This window comes from Somniosus microcephalus, chromosome 30 (genome assembly GCF_052327205.1).
Source record: "Somniosus microcephalus isolate GS21.2 chromosome 30, FLI_Smic_1.0, whole genome shotgun sequence".
NCBI lineage: Eukaryota > Metazoa > Chordata > Chondrichthyes > Squaliformes > Somniosidae > Somniosus > Somniosus microcephalus.
Window position 1 is genome coordinate 34,574,170 of NC_141016.1, and position 14,252 is coordinate 34,588,421.

General features: G+C 45.1%; 1 long non-coding RNA gene across 1 annotated transcript; it reads left to right on the plus strand.

The window, feature by feature from the left end:
• The first annotated feature begins 851 nt into the window (after window positions 1–851).
• Window positions 852–3,814, plus strand: LOC147098124 (uncharacterized). Its single transcript, XR_015074270.1, has 2 exons — window positions 852–956; window positions 2,268–3,814. It is a non-coding gene; the product is annotated as an uncharacterized LOC147098124 (long non-coding RNA).
• Window positions 3,815–14,252: the final 10,438 nt, after the last annotated feature.

A 14,252-nucleotide genomic window follows, 5' to 3' on the forward strand; every position in this document is an offset into this window, starting at 1 on the left:
CCTCAGTGCCCCGTTAGCGCCCTGCCAGGCGCTAAGCTACCGAATTTCTCCCCGTGAGTTTTGCAAGTTGGGTAAATACTGCAGTTGTAGTACCAGCACGCTGCTGCTGGTGGAGCTATCGATTCAGTGGAAGGTGCTGGTCTCAGCACTGCCACCTGAAGGAAGTGGGTGGCATTAGCGCCCAGGAAGAGAAGAGAGACTTGCATTTCTATAGCGCCTTTCACGACCACCAGACATCCCAAAGCGCATCACAGCCAATGAAGAACTTTTTGGAGTGCAGTTACTGTTGTAATGTGGGAAACGCAGCAGCCAATTTGTGCACAGCAAGCTCCCACAAACAGCACTGTGATAATGACCAGAGAAGCTGCAAATCTTCTGCTGTGTCCTGAATGGAAAATAAAAATCCACCAGAGACAAAGAGCCAGGTGCTTGCATCCATGGGAACAATTCTGGAAACACCCATTTATATAGCGCCTTTAACATAAAATGGCCCAAGTTACACAGACAAAGATTGCTCACACTGGCACAGATACAGGGAATAAGAGGGCGTCAGCACTAGGATCAGAAGAATTTTTGATCGTGCAGAGGGTTATTTGAACCTTGAACATTTTACCACGCGTGGCTGCTGTGGCAGAGCCCCACACATCATTTAAATGGGAACTGGATTCAGTATTTGAAAAGGAAGACGGTAAAGGTATAGAGGAAGGGCAGGATTAGAGTCGAAGGCTGCAGTTGCAGAACGGGCACCAGTGCAGACCTGAGGTGCCTCACGGCCTCCTTCTGTGCTGTAATTATTATGACTCTGAAATCATGCTTTCTTTCCACAGCTCTCCTTCAGATAATGTCAGCTGCTCAGGCACAGAGGGACGTGGTGTACTTTACTTTTGGGGACAGGGCCTTGATGAGAAGCATATATGAAATGCATCAGTTTTTGCAAAGGAAAGATGTCACAGTGGGTAAGTACCAACCAAACTAGAAGATGGATAGTGTACGGTGTGAGCTCAGAGACAGCAGCGGTTTCTGGTATTTTCTGCTCGACGCCATTGGATAGTGATCAGGAACAGGAGCCACAGCTGCTCAAACGTTAGGTCAATGTGTAGTTGTCAATGCTTTTGTGACGGTTCTAACTGTCGAGAACATGAAAGAGCAGGAGTAGAGGGCCCATCAATAAAGCCATCCAGTGGCATCACTCGGGGAAAGATGAGGAATACCTACACCACCAGTTTACCGAGACCTTCAGCACTTGTGTGAAGGCGAGCTGCTGTAATGGCTCAGTTGAAAATTAACCTCCCAACGTGAGACTGGGGTTTAGAGGAGGATCCCAGGTTCCATTCCTGCTTCGTGCTTTGTTAGCAGAGTTAAAGCAGGGCCTTGGTGAGTTGCTATAATTCGCATCATCATTCTTATCGGGTGTGGGGGAATGGGCCAAAATCAGCCCAGCTCCTGGTCTTGATTAGTATATCTTGCTTGTATGTAGTTGTGTGCGTGTTCGTGGGTGGGTGTGTGTTCGTGGGTGGGTGTGTGTTCGTGGGTGTGTGGGTGTGCGTGGGTTCGTGTGTGCATGTGGGTGTGTGTGCGTGCGTGTGTGTTCGTGTTCTTGGGGTGTGTGTGTGTTCATGTGTGCGTGCGTGTTCGTGGGTGCGTGTGTGTTCGTGTTCATGGGTGTGTTCGTGTGGGTGTGAGTGAGTGTGGGTGTGAGTGTGAGTGTGGCTGTGGGTGTGAGTGTGGGTTTGAGAGTGGGTGTGGGTGTCAGTGTGTGTGTGGGTGGGGTGTGGTGTGTGTGTGTGTGTGCGTGCATGTTCATGGGTGTGTGTGTGTTCGTGTGTGTGCGTGTTCGTGGGTGCATTTGTGTTCGTGTTCATGGGTGTGTTCATGTGGGTGTGAGTGTGGGTGTGAGTGTGGCTGTGGGTGTGAGTGTGGGTGTGAGAGTGTGTGTGGGCGTCGGTGTGGGTGTGGGTTGGTGTGGGTGTGAGTGTGGGGTGCGGTGTGGGTGTGTGTGTGTGCGCTTGTGTGGACAGACAGACATGGTAAAGGTAGAATCAGGTGCATATGTGAAGCCCCAAGCGGCTGAATAGCCTGCCACTACTTACTGTCCAAGCACAGATTAACACACTGATCCGGGGGAGGGAGGCTACGGCTAACACCCGTGGGATTGTACCCCAGCAAGCGGCGGTACCTTCAGGAGAGGAGGCGAGAAATTAAGTGAAAAACCTTGGCGAGCTGGTTTGAGTGTAATGTCATCAAACATTCTGCTGCTTTTCTCATAGGGCAACTTTACAACATTTTGGAGAAGTACTCGAGAACAGATTTTGGAACAAGCAGAGCCAGAGATCTATACGAGTTCATTCAGAACAATGTGAACTGTTTAAAGGTGCGAATCTGATCACCAGCAGCAAATGACAGAAAGACGCTCAGTGCATTGATGGAGGAGAGGATCTCATTTATAATTCATTCCTCAAATCAACAGGGTTCTTAAACATTGAAAATCAGGGGCCAGAGATTTATTAAGCTTACAGCACAGGCAATAGTCCTTAAACATACACTTAAAAAAGACAGCATTTACAACTGAGGCTGGCTGCTTTAGTCGGGGACTGAAACGTGTCACAGCTTCGAGCTCAGTGTACAGGTTGATCAGACCTTGTGGTATCTGTACAAACACACACCTTTTATATCTTTTTCTTACCCCGCTCGATGTGACTACCCACATGTTTCTGCATTAAGATTGTACAAAAGTTAAATTACGGCCCTATATAAGGTGAATTTTAATCAGCTTGTCCCCTTATCGATAATTTTAGTTTTGTTTACTTAGAGTTATTTTTCTGTTGTGTTAATGAGACTCCTTACTCTGTTATCTTATCGCTAGTTTCTGCTATTCTACCAGGTGAAACCTTTGATTGTAAGTGTGTCTTTGATTCGGTGCCATTCCATACCAGCCAATCTTCTGCTTCTACAGAAACCCCAATTAAAAAGGAGGATGTATCCCCAGAGGGTTTCCTTTGTTTTTCACACACTTGTTATCAACTGATTAAAGTTCTGTGAAATATCTGGATCAGTCTGCACTGGGATGTCTTTAGGTTTACTGAAGTGATTAAACTGACCACTGCTTCGAGATCAGCCTTAGTTCAGTGGTCACCGCATCTAAATTAACTTAACAAGCAAAGGTGAAAGGTTAACATTGCCACACTATGAAGAGAGCTCAGCAGCAGTACAGCGTCAGTCGGCTTCGGGCCAGTCTGATTAACCCTGTGCTTACAGCATTAGGGTCAGGGTTGGTTTTACAGAGATTGTGAGCACAGGAAGCGATGCTACAGCTGGGCAAATACCAACCAGGTGCGAAGTGAGAGCCTGAAGCTGTCTCATGCATTTTTACACAGATTCCCAAGGGCCGTTTCATTTCATAGTGAGTCATCCGTCTTTCGGATGAGACGTTAAACCGAGATCCAGTCTACTCTCTCGGGTGGATGTAAAAGATCCCATAACACTATATTGTAGAGCAGGAGAGTTCTCCCCGGTGTCCTGGCCAATACTTATCCCTCAATAAATATCACTGAAACAGATTAACTGGTCATTATCTCATCGCTGTTTGTGGGAGCTTGCTGTGCACAAATTGGCTGCCACGTTTCTACATTACAACAGTGAGTCCAGTCCAAAGTCCTTCGTTGGCTGTAAATCCTTTGGGACATCCTGAGGTCGTGAAAGGCGTTATATAAATGCAAGTCTTTCTTTCTTTATAAGTGTTAAGTGGTTCTCCAACCCAAATTGTTCTTATCTTGTACATCCTAATCCAAATTAAAAACTTAAAATAATGTTGAAAGGAACGAGTATTTCTTTTGATGGGGAACAGGAGCACTCACTACATTTCACCGTCACTGTCAGTGACTGACTGACACTACACCCCGTGGGATGTCTGTACAACCGCAATAGGATAGAATCAGAGCAATGAACCCAAGCCGAGGCCTCTCACCTGCCCCTCACTCTCTCTCTTAGATCCGCCGGTCTAATGTGCACAGCAGTTGTTCAGATCAGCGCCCGTACGGTGAGGGGCCAACACGCCTGCTTTCACACCAGGGCGGCTGAGACATAGACCCAGCTTATTTTTTTATTTGTTTATGGGATGTGGGCATCGCTGGCAAGGCCGGCATTTATTGCCCATCCCTAGTTGCCCTTGAGAAGGTGGTGGTGACCCGCCTTCTTGAACCGCTGCAGTCCGTGTGGTGAAGGTGCTCCCACAGTGCTGTTAGGGAGGGAGTTCCAGGATTCTGACCCAGCGACGATGAAGGATCGGCGATAATTCTGCTTATAAAAGCAGAAGTCCCTTTTGCCCCATGATGTGGTGGGGTGGGGGCATTAGTTAGTAAAGTTCTCAATGAACTCTCACCAACAGTAAATATCACACCTTCAGCTATCAGGCTGTCCTGGTGCTAGTCCGTGACGCTCCCATCCAGTTTTGGACGGGGAGGGGGTGGTGGGGGGGCAGAAGGTCGCAACCTTTCATTTAGCTGGTACATCCTCTGGGAGCCTCGTACCAATGAGCAGGAAGATGATGTTGAAAGAGCTCCAGGCTGGCATGAACAGGCACCGTCACTGACAGGCCCGGCTCCCAGCATGGATCTAACAGGAGGCAGCAAGAGCTGAAGGTGTTTAGTCTGAATAACCATGAAATCGGTTTCAGTTTGACATATGGGATGAACTTTTCAGCGCATCCTATTGCTGAACTTGCGTGTGTTTCACGAGTAAGGGTGGAACTCATTTTGTAATTGTTTGTGGAGTGGACAGAGAAGTCATCAGGCCCCTGAATGGCAGCTCAGAGAGTGAGCGAGTCAGGCCACCATTCACAGTTTGGAGGGAAGGACAGAAACCCACATCAGTGCTGTCACTAGGATTTCTGTAAAAGTGGAGTGCGGAACTTTCACTCTTTAAAAAGCCTCCCTGTGGGACAATTCTAGAAAGTATCCCTTCAAAGCTGGGCTGCCTGAAGAGAGCATTCGGAGCCGGATAAAACAACAGTGAGGAGCGAACTGGTACAAGACTGTCACTGGAGTTGGGAGCAGTGCGAGGGGATGAACAAGAATTGCGCACCATGAAATCAGTGGGATTAAAAGTGATTTTCCTTCACTGCATTTCCAACAAGATGTTAAATGCTTGGCAATTACGGAGTTCTTCACCATCAGAGGAAGTGACTGAGAGCTGGTCTTGTAGAGGTAAGCAAGATAGTCAGTGGAATACCCGTGCCACAACTAACACCGCCTATTTCCAGCATCGCAAACTCACCTGACTGCCATTGCCTCAGCTCATCCGCTGCTGAAACCCTCATCCATGCCTTTGTTACCTCGAGACTTGACTTCCAACACACTCCTGGCTGGCCTCCCACATTCTACCCTATGCAAACTTGAGGTCATCCAAAGCTCGGCTGCCCATGTCCTAACTCACACCAAGTCCCATTCACCCATCACCCCTGAGCTCACTGACCTACATTGGCTCCCGGTTAAGCAACGCCTCGATTTCAAAATTCTTATCCTTGTTTTCAAATCCCTCCATGGCCTCGCCGCTCCCTATCTCTGTAACCTCCTCCAGCCCTACAACCCCCCCGAGATATCTGCGCTCCTCTAATTCTGGCCTCTTGAGCATCCCTGATTATAATCGCTCAACCATTGGTGGCCGTGCCTTCTGTTGCCTCGGCCCTAAGCTCTGGAATTCCCTGCCTAAACCTCACCGCCTCGCTACCTCTCTTTCCTCTTTTAAGACGCTCCTTAAAACCTACGCTTTGATCAAGCTTTTAGTCACCTGCCCTAATTTATCCTTATGTGGCTCAGTGTCAAGATTTATTTGCTGCTTCTGCGAAGCACCTTGGGAGGTTTCACTACATTAAAGGCACAAGTTGTTGTTGTTGTGATAAGCATTCTGCTGAACAAACACAAAAACTGACAAGAACGGCTAAAAATGAGTTGGATACAGTTAAAAAAATAATGGCCGTATCTTGTGTACCGCCATACCGCCTTTGAAAAATACCGCAAGTTAATGGTGAACTGGCGGCCTGTCAAGGTACTCGGGAACGACGCTGCTGGCCACAGTGTTTGGGCCAATAATCCACAACAGGTAAAGCTGGAACTCAGTGAAATAAGCACTTTTGTTGAAAGATATCACAAAGTGACAAGGCAGACTAAAAATTACCTGCTGAGTATTTCCAGCATTTTCTGTTTTTATTAAAAATTGAAAGTTCAGTGAAAAGCTAGCAATCTACGACAGGGAAATCTTTAACTCAATGAAATGACTGAATTGACAAATTGAAAGAATGATGGTTGGAATGACTGAATGTCAGAATGAATTAATAACTGAATGAACGACTGAATGAAAGAGTCTCAGAGTCATAACGGCACAGAATGAGGCCATTTGGCCCATCGAGTCCGTGCCGGCTCTCTAGAGCAAGCCAGTCAGTCCCATACCCCCGCTCTATCCCCATAACTCTGCAAGTTCATTTCCCTCAAGTGCCTATCCAGTCCCCCCTTGAAAGCATTGTGTCTCCATTGGCAGCGAGTTCCAGATCATCACCACTCGCTGCATAAAAAAGTTTTCCCTCACATCCCCCCTGTATCTCTTGCCCAAAACCTTAAATCCGTGTCCCCGAGTCCTTGTACCATCAACTTGTAGGAACAGCCTTTCCACATCTAGCCTATCCAAACCCGTCATAATCTTGTACACCTCTATCAAATCACCCCTCAACCTCCTTTGCTCTAATGAAAACAAATCCAGCTTCTCCAACCTGTCCTGGTAGCTAAGATCCCCCATCCCCGGAACCATTCTGGTAAATCTCCTCTGCACCCTCTCAAGGGCCTTCACATCCTTCCTAAAGTGTGGTGACCAGAACTGGGCGCAGTACTCCAGTTGTGGCCTAACCAGCGCTTTATAAAGGTTCAGCATAACTTCTCTACTTTTGTACTCAATACCTCTATTTATGAAGCACAAGATCCCATATGCTTTGCTAACCACTCAATATGTCCTGCCACCTTCAGGGACCTATGCACATTAACTCCCAGGTCCCTCTATCCCTGCACACTCTTTAAAACTGTGCCATTAAGTGTATATTGCCTCTTCCTGTTCCTTCTGGCAAAATGCATCACCTCACACTTGTCTGTATTAAATTCCATCTGCCACTTGTCTGCCCATTCTGCTAGCCTTTCTATGTCCTGTTGCAGTCGATTGGTATCATCCTCACTGTTTGCCACACCTCCAAGTTTGGTGTCATCGGCAAATTTAGAAATTCTACTCTGTATTACAATATCCAGGTCATTTATATACATCAAAAAAGCAGTGGCCCCAGCACTGACCCTTGGGGAACACCACTGTCTACCATCCTCCAGTCTGAAAAACAGCCATTTACCACAACTCTCTGTTTTCTGTCCTTAAGCCAATTCCTTATCCAAGCTGCCACTGACCCATCTATTCCCATGAGCCTCAATTTTGTTAACCAGCCTTTCATGTGGTACTTTGTCAAATGCCTTCCTAAAATCCATGTCGACAACATCCATTGCATTCCCTTCATCAATCCTCCCTGTTACTTCATTAAAAAATGCAATTAGTTTCGTCAAACATGATCAGTCTTTTACAAATCCGTGTTGGCACTCCTTAATTAGCTTAAACCTCTCCAAGTGCCTGTTAATTTTTTCCTTGATTATTGTTGCTAAAACTTTACCCACCACTGATGTTAAACTGACTGTCCTGTAGTTACTAGGATTGTCCTCACATGCTTTCTTGAACAATGGTGTCACATCTGCCACTTTCCAATCCTCAGGCACCTCCCCCACATCTAGAGAAGATTGGAAAATTATGGCAAGCCCTTCTGCTATCTCCTCCCACAATTCCCTTAGCAACCTGGGATGCAAGCCATCTGGACCAGGTGACTTATCTACTCTAAGCATACCCAGCCTTTCTAGTACATCCTGTCTATCAATTTTCACCCCTTCCATTGCTTCTACCTTTTCCACTTCTGCTGATATTTTGTCAGCATCCACCTCCTTAGTAAACACCGATACAAAGTACTCATTGAGTATTCTAGCCTTGCCCTGCACCTCTAAGCATATATCACCTTCTTTGTCTCTAATGGGCCCCACCCCGCCTCTTACAACCTGCTTACTGTTTACATGCCGGTAGAAGATTTTTGGGTTCCCTTTTATGTTAACCGCCATTCTGCTCTCATATTCTCTCTTTGCCAATCTTATTTTCATCTTTACTTCCCCTCTCAACTTACTGTATTTGGTCTGGTTCTCCCTTGAAGAATTCACCTGACATGCATCATACACTCTCTTTTTTTGTTTCATCATCTTCTCTATCTCCCCCGTCATCCAAGGAGCCCTTGCTTTGGTTCCCTCACCCTTCCCTCTTGTTGGAATGTACCTAGCTTGTACTTGGAACATCTCCTCCTTAAAGATCACCCATTGTTCTGTTATAGTTTTTCCTGTCAGTCTTTGGTTCCATTTTACCCTGGCTAGATTTTAGCCCAGAATGTGCTCCCCTCCTCCAATCCCCACACACTGACTCCTGCCCTGCCATTGGCCCAGAGGCTGCTCACCTAATCCAATGCCCACACACTGACTCCTACGCTGCCATTGGCCCAAAGCCTGCTCCCCTCCTCCAATCCACATACACTGAATCCTGCCCTGCCATTGGCCCAGAGGCAGCTCACATCCTCCAATCCACATACACTGACTCCTGCCCTGCCATTGGCCCAGAGCCTGCTCACCTAATCCAATCCCCACACAGTGGCTCCTAACCTCCCATTGGTCCAGAGGCTGCTCACATCCTCCAATCAATACATAAAAACATAATATAAGAACATAAGAACATAAGTAGGAGCAGGAGTAGGCCATACGGCCCCTCGGGCCTGCTCCACCATTCAATAGGATCATGGCTGATCCGAACCTAGACTCACGTCCACGTCCCTGCCCATTGCCCGTAACCCCTAATTCCCTTATCAGATAGGAAACTGTCTATCTCCGTTTTAAATTTATTTAGTGTCGCAGCTTCCACAGCTCTCTGAGGTATGAAATTCCATAGATTTACTACCCTCTGAGTGAAGAAGTTTCTCCTCATCTCAGTTTTGAAAGGGCAGCCCCTTATTCTAAGATTATGCCCCCTAGTTCTAGTCTCACCAATCAGTGGAAACATCCTCCCCGCATCCACCCGATCAAACCCGCTCATAATCTTATATGTTTCGATAAGATCGCCTCTCATTCTTCTGAATTCCAATGAGTAGAGGCCCAACCTACTCAACCTTTCCTCATAAGTCAACCCCCTCCTCTCCGGAATCAACCGAGTGAACCTTCTCTGAACTGCCTCGAGAGCAAGTATATCTTTTCTTACATATGGAAACAAAAACTGTGCGCAGTATTCCAGGTGTGACCTCACCAGTACCCTGTATAACTGCAGCAAGACTTCCCTGCTTTTATACTCCATCCCCCTTGCAATAAAAGCCAAGATTCCATTGGCCTTCCTGATCACCTGCATACTAACCTTCTGTGTTTCATGCACCAGGACCCCCAGACCCCTTTGTACTGGAGCACTTTGCAGTTTCTTTCCATTTAGATAATAACTTGCTCTTAGATTTTTTCTGCCAAAGTGCATAACCTCACACTTTCCAACATTTATATTCCATCTACCAAATTTCTGCCCAGTACTCACTTAGCCTGTCTATGACCTTTTGCAGGTTTTTTTATGTCCTCCTCACTCAATGCTTTCCCTCCCATCTTTGTATCTTCGGCAAACTTGGATATGTTGCACTTGGTCCCCTCCTCCAAATCGTTAATATAGATTGTAAAGAGTTGGGGTCCCAGCACTGACCCCTGCGGAACACCACTAGTTACTGATTGTCAACCCAAGAATGACCCATTTATCCCCACTCTCTGTTTTCTGTTAGATAGCCAATCATTCACCCATGCCAGTATATTACCCCCAATCCCGTGATTTTTTATCTTGTGCAGTAATCTTTTGTGTGGCACCTTGTCAAATGCCTTTTGGAAGTCCAAATACACCACATCCACTGGTTCCCCTTTATCCACCCTGTTTGTTACGTCCTCAAAGAATTCGAGCAAATTTGTCAAACATGACTCCCCCTTCATAAAACTATGCTGACTCTGTCCGTTTAAGTTATGCTTATCCAAGTGTCCTGTTACTGCTTCCTTAATAATGGGCTCCAACATTTTACCAACCACAGATGTTAGGCTAACTGGTCTATAGTTTCCAGCCTTTTGTCTACCTCCCTTTTTAAATAAGGGCATTACATTAGCAGTTTTCCAATCTTCTGGGACCTTTCCTGAATCCAGGGAGTTTTGGAAAATTACCACCAATGCATCCGCAATCCCTAACGCTACTTCTCTCAAGACACTAGGATGTAAGCCATCAGGTCCAGGGATTTATTCGCCTTAAGTCCCATTATCTTACCGGGGAGACGGCAGGGAATTGGACGTGAGTCTATATTCAGATCAGCCATGGTCCTATTGAATGGCGGAGCAGGCCCGAGGGGCCGTATGGCCTACTCCTGCTCCTATTTCTTATGTTCTTATGTACCATCTCCTTAGTGATTTTAATCATGTTTAGCTCCTCCCCCCCATAACCCCCTTTTTGTCCAGTGTTGGGATATTTTTAATGTCCTCTACTGTAAAGACTGATACAAAATAATTGTTCAGCGTATTTGCCATCTCCATGTTTCCCACTACTAATTTCCCGGTCTCGTCCTCTAAGGGACCAACATTCACTTTAGCCACCCTTTTTCTTTTTATATCACTGTAGAAACTCTTGCTATCTGTTTTTATATTTTTTGCTAGTTTACTTTCCTAATCTATCTTCCCTTTCTTAATTAATCTTTTAGTTATTCATTGCTGGCTTTTAAGTGCTTCCCAATCTTCTATCCTCCCACTAGATTTGGCTGCTTTATATGCCTTGTTTTCAGTCGGATACTGTCCTTTATTACTTTACTTAGCCACGGATGGCTGTCTTTTTTTTACGCCGCTTTTTCCTCAGTGGAATATATTTTTCTTGAAAGTTGTGAAATATCTCCTTGAATGAACACCACTGCTCATGTACCAATACGATATCACATTGCAATATTTTAGTCACTTTCAATGCAATAGCACATTGCAATGGAATATCACTTTGAAATATAATCGTCACTAGCAATTCAATAAAACATTGCAATGGAATATTACTTTGCAATATAATAGTCATTTGCAATGCAATAGCATATTGCAATGGAATATCGCTTTGCCATATAACCGTCCTTTGCAATGCAATACAACATTGCATTGGAATATCGCTTTGCAATATAATCGTCATTTGCAATGCAATAGAACATTGCAATGTAATATAACATTGCAATATAATTGACATTTGCAATGCAATAGCACATTGCAATTGAATATCACTTTGCTATATAATAGTTATTTGCAATGCAATAGCACATTGGAATGCAATGTCGTTTTGCAATATAATCCTCATTTGCAATGCAATATAACAATGCAATAGAATATCATTCTGCAATATAATAGTCAATTGCAATGCAATATCTAATTGCAATGGAATATAAATTTGCAATGTAATAGTCATTTGCAATGTATTATCACATTGTAATGGAATATCGCTTTGAATTATAATCATCATTTGCAATGCAATAGAACATTGCAATGTAATATTACTTTACAATATAATAGACATTTGCAATGCAATAGCACATTGCAATTGAATATCACTTTACTATTTAATAGTCATTTGCAATGCAATAGCACATTGGAATGCAATGTTGCTTTGCAATATAATAGTCATTTGCAAGGCAATATAACAATGCAATGGAATATCACTTTGCAATATAATAGTCATTTGAAATGCAATAGCAAATTGCAATGGAATATACATTTGCAATATAATAATAATTTGCAATGCAATAGAGCATTGCAATGGAATAACATTTTGCAATATTATAGTCATTTGCAATGCAATAGCGCATTGCAATGGAATATCACTTTGCAGTATAATATTCACTTGCAATGCAATAGAAATTTGCATTGGAATTTTACCTTGCAATACAAGTCATTTGCAATGAAGTAACACATTGCAATGGAATATGGCTTTGCAGTATAATAGTAATTAGAATATTGCAATGGACTATCTCTGCAATATAATTGTCATTTGCAATGCAATAGAACATTGCATTGGAATATCGCATTGCATTATAATCATCATTTGCAAAGCAATAGAACATTGCAATGGAATAGAACATTGCAATAGAATCGTCATTTGCAATGCCATAGTACATTACAATGCAATAGAACATTGCAATGTAATATCACTTAGCATCTTGGGCAGCACGGTGGCATAGTGGTTAGCACTGTTACCTCACAGCGCTAGGGACCTGGGTTCGAATCTGGCCTCGGGTGACTGTGTGGAGTTCCGAAGGGACCGCTCCCTCTGTGACACCCTGGTCCACTCCTCAGTCACCCACAACAGCCCTTCTCCTTCACCTGGCACCTTCCCGTGCAAGCGCAGGAGATGCAACTCATGCCCTTTTACCTCCACCCTTCCCACTGTCCAAGGCCCCAAACACCCCTTCCACGTGAAACAGCAATTTACCTGTTCTTCTTGCAATTTAATATACTGCATTCGCTGCTCACGATGCGGTCTCCTCTATATTGGGGAGACCAAACGCAGATTGGGCGACCGCTTTGGGGAACACCTCCGTTCAGTTCGTAAGGGTGACCCTGAGCTTTCGGTCGCGTGTCACTTTAATTCATCGCTTCACTCCCGCTCTGTTTTCTCTGTCCTCGGCCTATTACATTGTTCCAATGAAGCTCAAGGTAAGCTCGAGGAACAGCACCTCATCTTTTGATTGGGCACTTTACAGCCTGCCGGACTCAACATTCAGTTCAACAATTTCAGATAATTAGCCCTGCCCCCATTTTTCATGCAGTATGATTTTTGCCATTCCCATTTGCAACATTTTATCTTTTCTGCCTCTTACAAAAGTACAGGATGCTCTTTCAATTCCTTCCTCCCCTCCTAACAACCCCCCCGCCGCCCCGCGCCCCCGTCTCTGCTCCTGCTTAATATCTGTTACATATCCAGCTTTTTCCAGTTCTGATGAAGGGTCCCAGACCTAAAACGTTAATTCTGTTTCTCTCTCCACGGATGCTGCCTGGCCTGCAGAGTATTTCCAGCATGTCCTGTTATTATTTCAGATTTCCAGCATCTGCAGTATTTTGCTATTTAAGAAGATTTCGATGCCTAATCCCCGAACTAGCGTGGAATCTACGGACACATGCACACCTTGTACACACCCGTATTGGCCGCAAAATACAGCCCAAACTCTGACATCTCCTTGTCCCTCCCCCGCACCGTGACCCCACCACCGAACATCAAGCAATCCTTTCCCAGGCTGGCAATGACCTCATCTCCTCTGGACATCTTCATCACACGGCCTCCAAACTGATAGTCCACTCACCTGGCACAGCCACTGCTCCCTCCTTTCAAACATCCACAAACAGGACCCCGCCGGTAGACCAATCTTATCAACCTGTTAATGCCCCACGGAACTGATTTCTTCCTATCTCAACTGTAAATGTTCTCCCCTTGTCTAATCTCTTCCGACAGCATTCACCTTTTTAACCATTCCAGTTTCATGGTCGTAGATGTCTCCTTTTCACCATAGATGCCCAGTACTTCTACAACCTCACCCCCACCAGGACATTCAGGCCCCGACACCTCCATCGCTCACCAGATTGTCCAGTCCATTTACATCTCCTTCTCTCATCATGACGTTCAGTCCTTCTACACATTCATCCCTTACAAGGATGTCCAGTGACTCTACATCTTGTTTTCTCCCCAGGTTGTCCAGTCCCTCTACACCTCCACCCCAGCAGGATGGCCTGCGGGCCCTGCGCTTCATCCATGCATGGCGGCCCAACCAATCCCAATCCACAACCACCCTCCTCCACCTGGCCAATCTCCGTCTCACATTAAACAGCTTTTCCTTTGACACTGCTCACTTCCTCCAAATAAACTTGTCACTGGTTAACCCACATGGGTCCAAGCTATGCCTGTCTTTTAATGCTATAGAAAATAACGAATATATTGCAGTGATATTCCATTGCAATATTCTAATGCATTGCAAATTACTATTATACTGCAAAGCCATATTCTATTGCAATGTGCTACGTCATTGCAAATGACTATTATATTGCAAGATAATATTCCAATGCAAAGTTCTATTG